Source organism: Megascapheus bottae, chromosome 21 (genome assembly GCF_031878675.1).
Source record: "Megascapheus bottae isolate mThoBot1 chromosome 21, mThoBot2.hap1, whole genome shotgun sequence".
Lineage (NCBI taxonomy): Eukaryota > Metazoa > Chordata > Mammalia > Rodentia > Geomyidae > Megascapheus > Megascapheus bottae.
This window is the reverse complement of record NC_143529.1, coordinates 22823811-22833081: the sequence shown is the minus strand read 5'-3', so window position 1 is coordinate 22833081 and position 9271 is coordinate 22823811. Positions and strand designations below refer to the sequence as shown.

Here is a 9271-nt window from a genome sequence, read left to right as displayed (position 1 = left end):
AATGTTGTTGAAGGTTTAGACAACTCAATCAAGGAACATCAGCCAGGTGCCAGTGGCTCACTCCTGTAATCCTAGTTATTCAGGAGGCTGAGATCTGAGGATTGCAGTTCAAAGCCAGCCCAGGCAGGAAAGTTTGTGAGACTCTTATTGCTAATAAACTACCCTCCAAAAAGCCAGAAGTAGAACACTACCCTTGAGCAAAAACACGCTCAGGAAGAGGGAACTTGGGCCCTGAGTTCAGCCTCAGGACCAGCAAAAAGAAGAAAGAGAAGGAGGAGGAGGAGCAGGAGGAGGAGGAGAGGAAGAAGAAGAGGAAGGAGAAGAAGGAGAAAGAGATGAAAAGGAGGAGGAAGAGGAGGAGGAGGAGGAGAAGGAGGAGGAGGAGAAGGAGGAGGAGGAGGACGAGAAGGAGGAGGAGACGGGAACGAAGGAAGGAAGGAGAAAGAAAGAAAGAAAGAAAGAAAGAAAGAAAGAAAGAAAGAAAGAAAGAAAGAAAGAAATCCATGAAGATGGCAAGATGGCACCAGTGGCTATGCCTGTAACCTTTCAGAAGACTGGGATCCAGAGAATAGAGGTCCAAAGCCAACCATGGCAGAGAAATCCAAGAGGCTTCATCTCTAAAACACCCATCAAGACTTGGGCTGGAAGCATGGCTCCAGTGGTACAGTGCCAGCCAAATGAGCTTGAGAACCTGAATTCAAACCCCAGTATTGACAATAAATAAAAAATAAATAAATAAAAGCATCCTCAAATAATCAAATATAGCAACAGTTACCATACATGCCCCCCCCCCCTTTTTTGCCAGTCCTAAGGCTTAATCTCAGGGCTCAGGCACTGTCCTTGAGCTTTTTCAAGGCTCAACCACTTCAGCCACAACAACACTCCCAGCTTTTTCTTTTCTTTTTTTTTTTTTTTTGTTAGTCTTGGGACTTGAACATTGGGCCTGGGAGCTGTCCCTGAGCTCTTCATCTCAAGGCTACCGCCCTACCCCGTGAGCCACAGTTTTCTAGTAGTTAAATGGAGATAAGAGTCTCATGGACTTTAGTATCCAGGTTGGCTTTGAAGCACGATGCTCAGATCTCAGCCTTCTGAGTAGCTAGGATTACAGGCGTGAGCCATCACACCCGGCTACTTCCGGCTTTTTCTACCTATGTGGTACTGAAGAATGGAACTTGGGTCTTCATGCATGCTAGGCAAGCACTCTACCACGAGGCCGCACTCCCAGCCTATGTCCCTCTTATTTTAGAACGCCAAGTATTCCCCAGTGCTTATATTACCATGGCTATTATTATGCCCATTTCAAAGAGAAGTTACTGCCCTAGGATGTGTGATAAAACATTGCTTTTCCAATGGCCTCTGCAGAAAAGCCAGCTTGCCTCCTAACTCATTACAGACCAAGGCATCCTAAAAGTAAATCATAAAGAATTACCAGGAAAAAAGACCAAAGGTTCTGTGACGTCTGACTGTCCTACAAGTTCCCAGTACAGCTCACCACAGCAGTGGGAACTAGTCCAGTGCCTCAGGCTCCAAGGAACGGTTGGGGTTGCCTGGTTATTAACCTTGCCATGCAGTCCACCAGGCTTCAAGGATTTGTAACAGCCTCAAGCACTGTGTCTCGGGTTTGTGTCTGTGGGTCTGGGGAAAGGACCCCTATCCTGCACATATCGAGTTGATTAGTTGGCTCCTGAAGTGCCTCACCAAACCAAAATGCTAAGTTCACATCTTGTCTTTCAGCCGCCCAGCTCAGCAGGAATGTTTGCAGGGCCAGCTGTTTTTGGTTCGTGTATTCATTAATAAAAGTAATGAATGTGGCCAGAGCCACTCTTTTCTTTCCTTTGTCTGGGCTGAAAGGGCAGGGAGCGGGCAGGAGAGCGCAGATGTAAGGGACGTGGCAGACGTGCTACAGGAAGGGCTCTGGGGAAGGAGGAGCTGTGAGGAGGGAAGGCAGGTGGGTGGGTGGGTGGGGGTGGAAGGAGGGGAGGAGACTGCAAGAGCAGGGGAAATGCACAAGGAACCAATGGGGGAGGCACACCTGAGAAGAGTGTAGAGCAGGGGGGCATTCTGGGAAGCAGGGGCTGGTGACGAGAGGTCCCACCCACAGAGGATTTCATAGCTGGTCCTGAAGGGTGAGTAGGTCTCAGTGTGCAGCCATCAGGGTCATTTGTGGGTTTGTTTTGTTTTTCTCAGCTAATATTTGACCTAAGGCATAAAATCCACTCCTGGTTCCTTCATCTCCTGTTCTAGATCTTTTGTTCAGATTCAAATGAATTTGGTTACAAGAATTCTCAATAAAGCTTCTCTGGCTGCAGATCCATCACGGATGGATCACAGAGCTGCTGTGTAATGTTCACTGGGTAAAAATGAATCTCATATAAATAATATACAATATCTTGTACTAAGAAGTAGTATGTAAGCTGGCAGGCTGCTCGATGATTGCCCAGCAAGCACAAGGCTCTGACTTTGACCCCTGGCATGTGTTAAATTACACCAAATTTCATGCTGCACAACAGTTAAAATGGTAAGGTTGGCTGGGAGCTGGTGGGTGATTCACATTTGTAATACTAGCTCAGATCGCAGGAGGATGAGATCTGAAGACTGTCGTTCAAAGCCTTCCCAAGCAGGAAAGTTCTTTAGATTCTTAGCCAGCAAAAGCTGGAGATGGAACTGTGGCTCAAGTGGTAAAGCATAAACTTGAATAGAAAAAGGTAAAGGACACACTGCCAGAACCTGAGTTCAAGCCCACACAAAATGATAGTTTTGTGTTACTTTACTACAATCAAAATTTTACTGTGAAAGAATAGTGTAGTTAATGAAAAACAAATGTGTATTTAATCAGTATCCTGCATTTTAGTTATGAAATCTGGCCACTCTTTGTCCAGCAAAACAGCTAAGGCCACTGGGAGGGAGAAAAGGCCACAGAGGAGGCACAGCTTCTGCCCCAGGCGGTAGGAAGTGGCAAGGCATATCAACTGGAGTTCCCTACATTACTAGATGGGCCACATCACAACTACAGAAACACAGAGGCAAGATGTAGGAGTATTCATTTCGTCAGCAAACGATGCTTTTGAAAGGAAACCCTGTTATTACTGTGGATACTGTTGTCAAAGGTAATTCCTCCAGCCTTACTAGCTTGCCAGCTTTCAGTAGATGAGACTTTTTTGGTAAGGTGCTACTAGTTATTGGGCATCATGCTGCTTGCTATATGTTAGACTTTGTGCTTTATCCTCATCTGATCCTCACAATTGTTGCAGGCATATTTTCAGTGTAATCTGAGGGATAGGTAGTCTTAAAACTGCAGTAGGAGATTTGGCTTCACAAACCTACTCCTTAGTTACACAATCTCCAGCAAGTACCTTAACTGATTTGTGCCTATTTCTTCTCTCATAAAATGGAGATAATCATAGCATAGTCGTGGTTGGTCTCTCTCCTCCTCTTCCTCTTTCTCCTCCTCCTGCCTTCTCCTTCCTTCTTCCTCTTTCTCCATCTCTTAAAAAATAGATGATCCTACACTGTGCTAGCCACCTATTTCATTTTTGCCAGTATCAGCAAACTTAACTCAAATACCAGGTACGAGGCTCTAGAGGCATACAGTCTATGACTCTTCTGAGAGAAAAGACACACACATGAGGAAAGAGTCAAGAGTAGAAGAAAGCTGAGCCAAAAGCCATGTGTATGCCCACAGGAGTTAAGAATTAGAAGCTGGGTGCCAGTGGCTCATGCCAAACCCTAGCTACTAAGGAGGCTGATTTGATGATTGCTGTTGGAAGCCAGTCCATGCAGCAAAGTCCATGAGACTCTTATCTCCAATAAAACTACCCCAAAAAGCCACAAGTGGCACTGTGGCTCAAGTGGTAGAAAAGATTGCTTTAAACGAAGAAATTTAGAGACAGTGTATATATGTGTATGTTACTAAGGACTGAACTAGAGGCTTTGTATGTCCTAGGTAAATCCAATTTTCCATTTGAATCATGCCCCCAGTGCTTTAGCTTTTACTTTGTTGCTGTTGTCTTTTTAGCTAGAGTCTCTTGCCTGCCCACTGCAGGGTACCCAACACCAGAGATGTTTTCAACCTCTGGCTTTGGTAAAGTACTTCTGGAATCTGATCAGATCCCAGCTGAGAGATAAGACCAGGTCAAGTCAGGAATGAGTTACAACCAGGCATAGACCAAAAGGAACAGAGCCAGAGGTTAAAAACATCTCTGGCTGTAACAACACTGGATAAGATACGGAGCATCAAAGTTAAGGCTGCCATGGACGGAGAGAGACAGCAATGCAGGTTAATTCATTCAACTATGAAGGAGCTAGAAGGAACAGATAGGAGGAGTGACTTAGATGACGAGGCCTGGCTAGAAAGTTTTACTGCCTCAATCTACTTTCTCTTGATGCAGGTTCCAGCCAACACCAAAGGCTGAATCAAGAGAAGGAGGAAAGCCGGAGGGTAAAGAGGGGATAATGGGAGCATGAGTGGAGGTGGAGCAGCTGACTGGTAGATGGCTGGTGAGAGGAGAGGGAAGTGGCTGGGCCTTATGTAGGAAGCGTGCAGACAGGCTGGCCACAGGGTGGCTCACATCTGTAATCCTAGCTACTCAGGAGGCTGAGATTTGAGGATTATTCTTCAAATCCAGCCCGGGCGTGGGCATGGAAGTCCGTGAGACTCTTAGTTCCATTAACTACCAGAAAAAATGGAAATGGTGCTGTGGCTCAAGGGATAGGGTAGCAGCCTCAAACTGAAGAGCTCAGGGACAGTGCCCAGGCCCAGAGTTCAAGCCCCATGACTGACAAAAAAAAGAGGACATATGCAGGCATGTGGTTGTAGTCAGTGCAGCAGTAAGACAATCAGAGGGTGAGACAAGGTGAAACAAAGTGCCCTCTCCAGGGCACCTGTGGCCAGATCTCCAAGCTATTCTTGCAAAGAACACAACAGGTTTCTCTTTGATTTGGGGAGGCTATTGGGGGAGGTACTGGAGATCCAGGAGAGTGAACTAATTGCCACTTGGAACGTTTCAACAAATCTGTGTTTAGAGGCTGTCATAGTTCAAAGCAATAAATGGATGATGGATGTGGATGTTGCCAAAGTGAGGAATGGAGGAAATCTTTGGACTTTAATCATTTATCCCTAAGTAATATGAATGTGTTTTTCTTCCACACGTTGAAGATGAAGTTCTTACTTTGGGGAATGCACCTAAAGCCCCTGAGTCCTGAAAGCTGACCTGTTCCTGTTTACCATTTACAGGGACCCACCCGCCTTTCTCCACCACTTCCCACACTGTTTAGGACATCACAATCAACAGGAGGCTCACTCTCACTGATTATCTCTTGCTTCAGAAAGGAGTAAGGGTTAGGGATGGGGTAGAAGAAGGAATTTCCCAGGTGAAATCTCACCACAGTCACAATAACACATAGAGGTTTCTAGAAAACCCTCGGTGTTGAAGAAGCAGCCACCAAAGATAAAATGTGATAGGAGATAGAAACACACACATACACTGAAGATTGAACAGGTTACAATGTATGAAAGACTCAATAGAGAGAAATGTGTCTTTGAAAACAGTAAGACAGGAGAACCCCACACCCCAACACAGGATACAAAGATCAATCGGAATGTGCCTGGGCTTTCTCAAAAACCTATTAACATGTCAAATGTCACTTAAGAAAAATTCCAGGCATAACACAAAACACTACACTATTTTAATTTTATTTGCCCTGTAGGATTTAGAGTGAGCAAGATGGAAGTTGTCACCAAAATGGTTGTAGTCAGGTCAAGTTGGATCAATGCATGGTATATGTGTATACCATTAGTTTACTGCTTGTGGCTTCTGTAACATTTGTGAGGTGAGTAAGCCATAACCTAAAAGAAAGACTATCACGACTTCACTCTCTTTTTTTCTCCTTCTCTTTAACCCTAGTTCTCCCTTTTCCTTCTCCCTTCTTCTCTTCCTCTCTCCTCTCTCCCCCCATCCCCTCTCTCTTTGCCATTCCTGGGCTTGAGTTTAGGGCCTGAGCACTGTCCTTGAACTTTCTTCAAGGCTAGTGTTCTACCCTGAGCCTCTGCACCACTTCTGGCTTTTTCTATGTATGTGGTACCGAGGAATTGAACCTGGGTCTTTGTGCATGCTAGGCAGGCACTCTACCACTAGGCCAAACTCCTGCTCCCCCACCCTCTCTCTTTTATTAGTTGTATGGCTTGGATTCTGGGCTTGGGCTCTTCAGCTCAAGGTTACTGCCCTACCCCTTGAGCCACAGTGCTACTTTCTGTTTTCTAGTGGTTAATTGGAGATAAGAATCTCATGCACTTTAGTACCTGGGCTGGCTTTGAAGCATAATGCTCAGATCTCAGCCTCCTGAATAGCTAGGATTACAGATATAAGCCACTGTGCCCAGGTCTTCCTCTCTCTTTTTACAACAAGTTATGCATTATTAGAGAAAGGCATATTCCAATTACTTCCATGGTGTTTATTGGTTGGTTGGTACCAGGGTTTGAACTCAGAATCATCCACATACTAGGCTTGTTTGCTCAGCTGGTGCTTTATCCCTTGAAGCATGCCTGCAGCCTACTTTTTCGTTGATAATTTTAGAGATAAAGTCTTATGAACTTATCTGCCCTGGCTCACTTTGAACTGCAATTCTCTAGATCTCAGCCTGTTGAGTGGCTAAGGTATCGGGTATGAACCACCTGGCACCAGGCTTAGCTCTATCTTCTTTTGCGGAAAGATAAGTGTGATTTTCTTACTTTCCCAAAAGGAAGAACTGAAATCTGTTTGATGTATATTGATAGAAAATGCAAATTCTACTTTTTGAGCAAGATGGGAAGAAAAAGTCATTTCTTCAACGTTTCTTGAGATAAAACTTCAGGAAAGAGCTGCTTGATATGGGTAACTAGTTCCAGCCAAGTTTCTAGGGCTTGACAAGGTAGAAAAGATAGTCTAATCAACAAATATCCACATGTAAATACATGAAGTTAGAGCTTACTTTATACTCTGCACAAAAATTAATTAAAAATGAAAAAGATCTAATCATAAAAGCTGTAAAACTCTCCCTGTGTATGTATGTTGGTCAGGATATTTTTGTTTCTTCAAAAGTTACCTTTAAGTAGTTGTACCAAGAGGCTTCAATTCATTTATGTCAATTTATGTGTGCCATATATCTTGATCAGTGTTCCTCTAGCCATCTTTCAATCCCAATCCCACTTATCCCAAGTTTCCTAGTTCCAGTTTCACAGGAACTAGGAAATGTACCAATGCACATTGGTACTATGACTGTCTTCCCTCATTACTTACCTCTTTCTTCATCAGAACCCTCAATATCCACGATCTGAGACAAGACATGTTTAGCTTCCCAGTATTCTGTTAAACTGCTCATTGTTCAGAGGAATTACACCATGAAAACTCATTCCTCTGTGTACTATAGTCAGCTTGACGTATATATGTATGTGACCCTGTATGTTTTCATGTATATTTCTTTTCTTACACCTAACTTCCACGTATTAGAGAAAACATGTGCCCTTTTGTCTCTCTGAGTCAAACATATATATATATATATATATATATATATATATATATATATATATATACACACACACACACACATATATATACATACATATATATGCCTATAAAACTTTTAGAAGAAAATGGTGGAGGAATCTTTTTTTGTGTGTGGGTCATGGGGCTTGAACTCTGGGCCTGGGAGCTATTGTTGAGCTCTTCAGCTCTAAGTTACCGTCCTACCCCTGGAGCCACAGCTCAACTTCCTGGGGGAGGAATCTTTATGATAACAGATTGGATAATTTGTTAAGTATGACACTAAAAGCACAGGCAATTTAAAAACTTAGATAAAGTAGATTTCATCAAAATTAAGGGCGTGCTGAGTTGGGTGCTAGTAGCTCATGCCTATAATTCTAGCTACTCAATAACTTGAGATTTGAGAATTGTGGCTTGAAGCCAGTCCAGGCATGAAAGTTTGTGAGACTCTTATCTCTAATAAACTACTCAGAAAAAGTGGAAATGATGCTGTGGCTCAAGTGGTAGAACAGTAGCCTTGAGGCAAAGAGGCTCAGGAACAGTGCCACACACACACACACACACACACACACAAAGGGCTCATTTAATGGTTCAAGTGCTAAAGCACTTGCCTAGCACGCAATAGTTCCTAAATTCAAACCCCAGTACAGCCCCAAAATAAAAACATTTATCCACCAAAGAACACTACAAAGAAAATGAAAAGGTACGGCTTGAATGTGGTTTGTCCCTTCTGTGTAGAAATTTGCCTCCCAGTACAAGAGTAGACAGAAGTAAAGGGACTTATTACTGGTGCATTAAGACAAACTAATGTTTCCTCAGAGACATGGATTAGTTACTGCAAGAGCAGATTCTCATAAAGCCAGCCTGAATCTAATCTGTTGCCTTTCCATATGTACTGTTCTCTGCCTTTTTTTGTCTCTTCTGCCAGGCAATGGAGCAGCACAAGACCCTCACCAGATGCAGCCATCTGTTCCTGCACTTCCAGACTCCAGAACCATCAATCAAAACAAACTTTCTTTTCTTTATGAATGACCTCACCTCCACTATTCTGCTTTAATGACCAAAAATGGACCAAACAAAGATGGGAAAAAATATTTACTGAGCATATATCTGAAACAAAGTTAACATCTACATTTAATAAAGAATTCCTGGGCTGGGAGTTTGGCCTAGGGTAGAGTGCTTGCCTAGCGTGCATGAAGACCTGGGTTGGATTCCTCGGTACCACATACATAGAAAAAAGCCAGAAGTGATGTTGTGGCTCAAGTGGTAGAGCTCTAGCCTTGAGAAAAAAATCCAAGGACAGTGCTTAGGCCCTGAGTCCAAGCCCAGTACTGGCCAAAAAAAAAAAAAGAATTCCTATACGCCCCCCAACAAAAATACTCCCAAATAACTCAATGAAAAAAAAGGCAAAATGCAGCCAAGTGTTCTTGTTTTTCTAGCTATTCAGGAAGTTGAGATCTGGAGGATCACTGTGCAAAGTTAACTCAGGCAGATAAGCCTGTGGGACTCCATGGCATTTACCCAAATGTCCAGAAATAAGGCCATATTAAAGCTACTAGCACAACAATGTTCATTGCAGCATTATTTACTATAGCCAAGATATGGAACCAACTCAGATGCCCCTCAGTGGATGATTGGATCAAGAATATATGGTACTTATACATCAATGAGTTCTGTGCTGCCGTCAGAAAGAAAAACATCACCCCATTCATAAAGAAATGGAAAGACTTGGGAAAAATCTATTAAGTGAAGTA

At 43.4% G+C, this 9271-nt stretch overlaps 1 long non-coding RNA gene across 1 annotated transcript; it reads left to right on the top strand.

Annotated features, from left to right (window-relative positions):
* The first annotated feature begins 2900 nt into the window (after positions 1-2900).
* Positions 2901-8870, top strand: LOC150048755 (uncharacterized). Its single transcript, XR_016539099.1, has 3 exons — positions 2901-3107; positions 4389-4486; positions 8446-8870. It is a non-coding gene; the product is annotated as an uncharacterized LOC150048755 (long non-coding RNA).
* Positions 8871-9271: the final 401 nt, after the last annotated feature.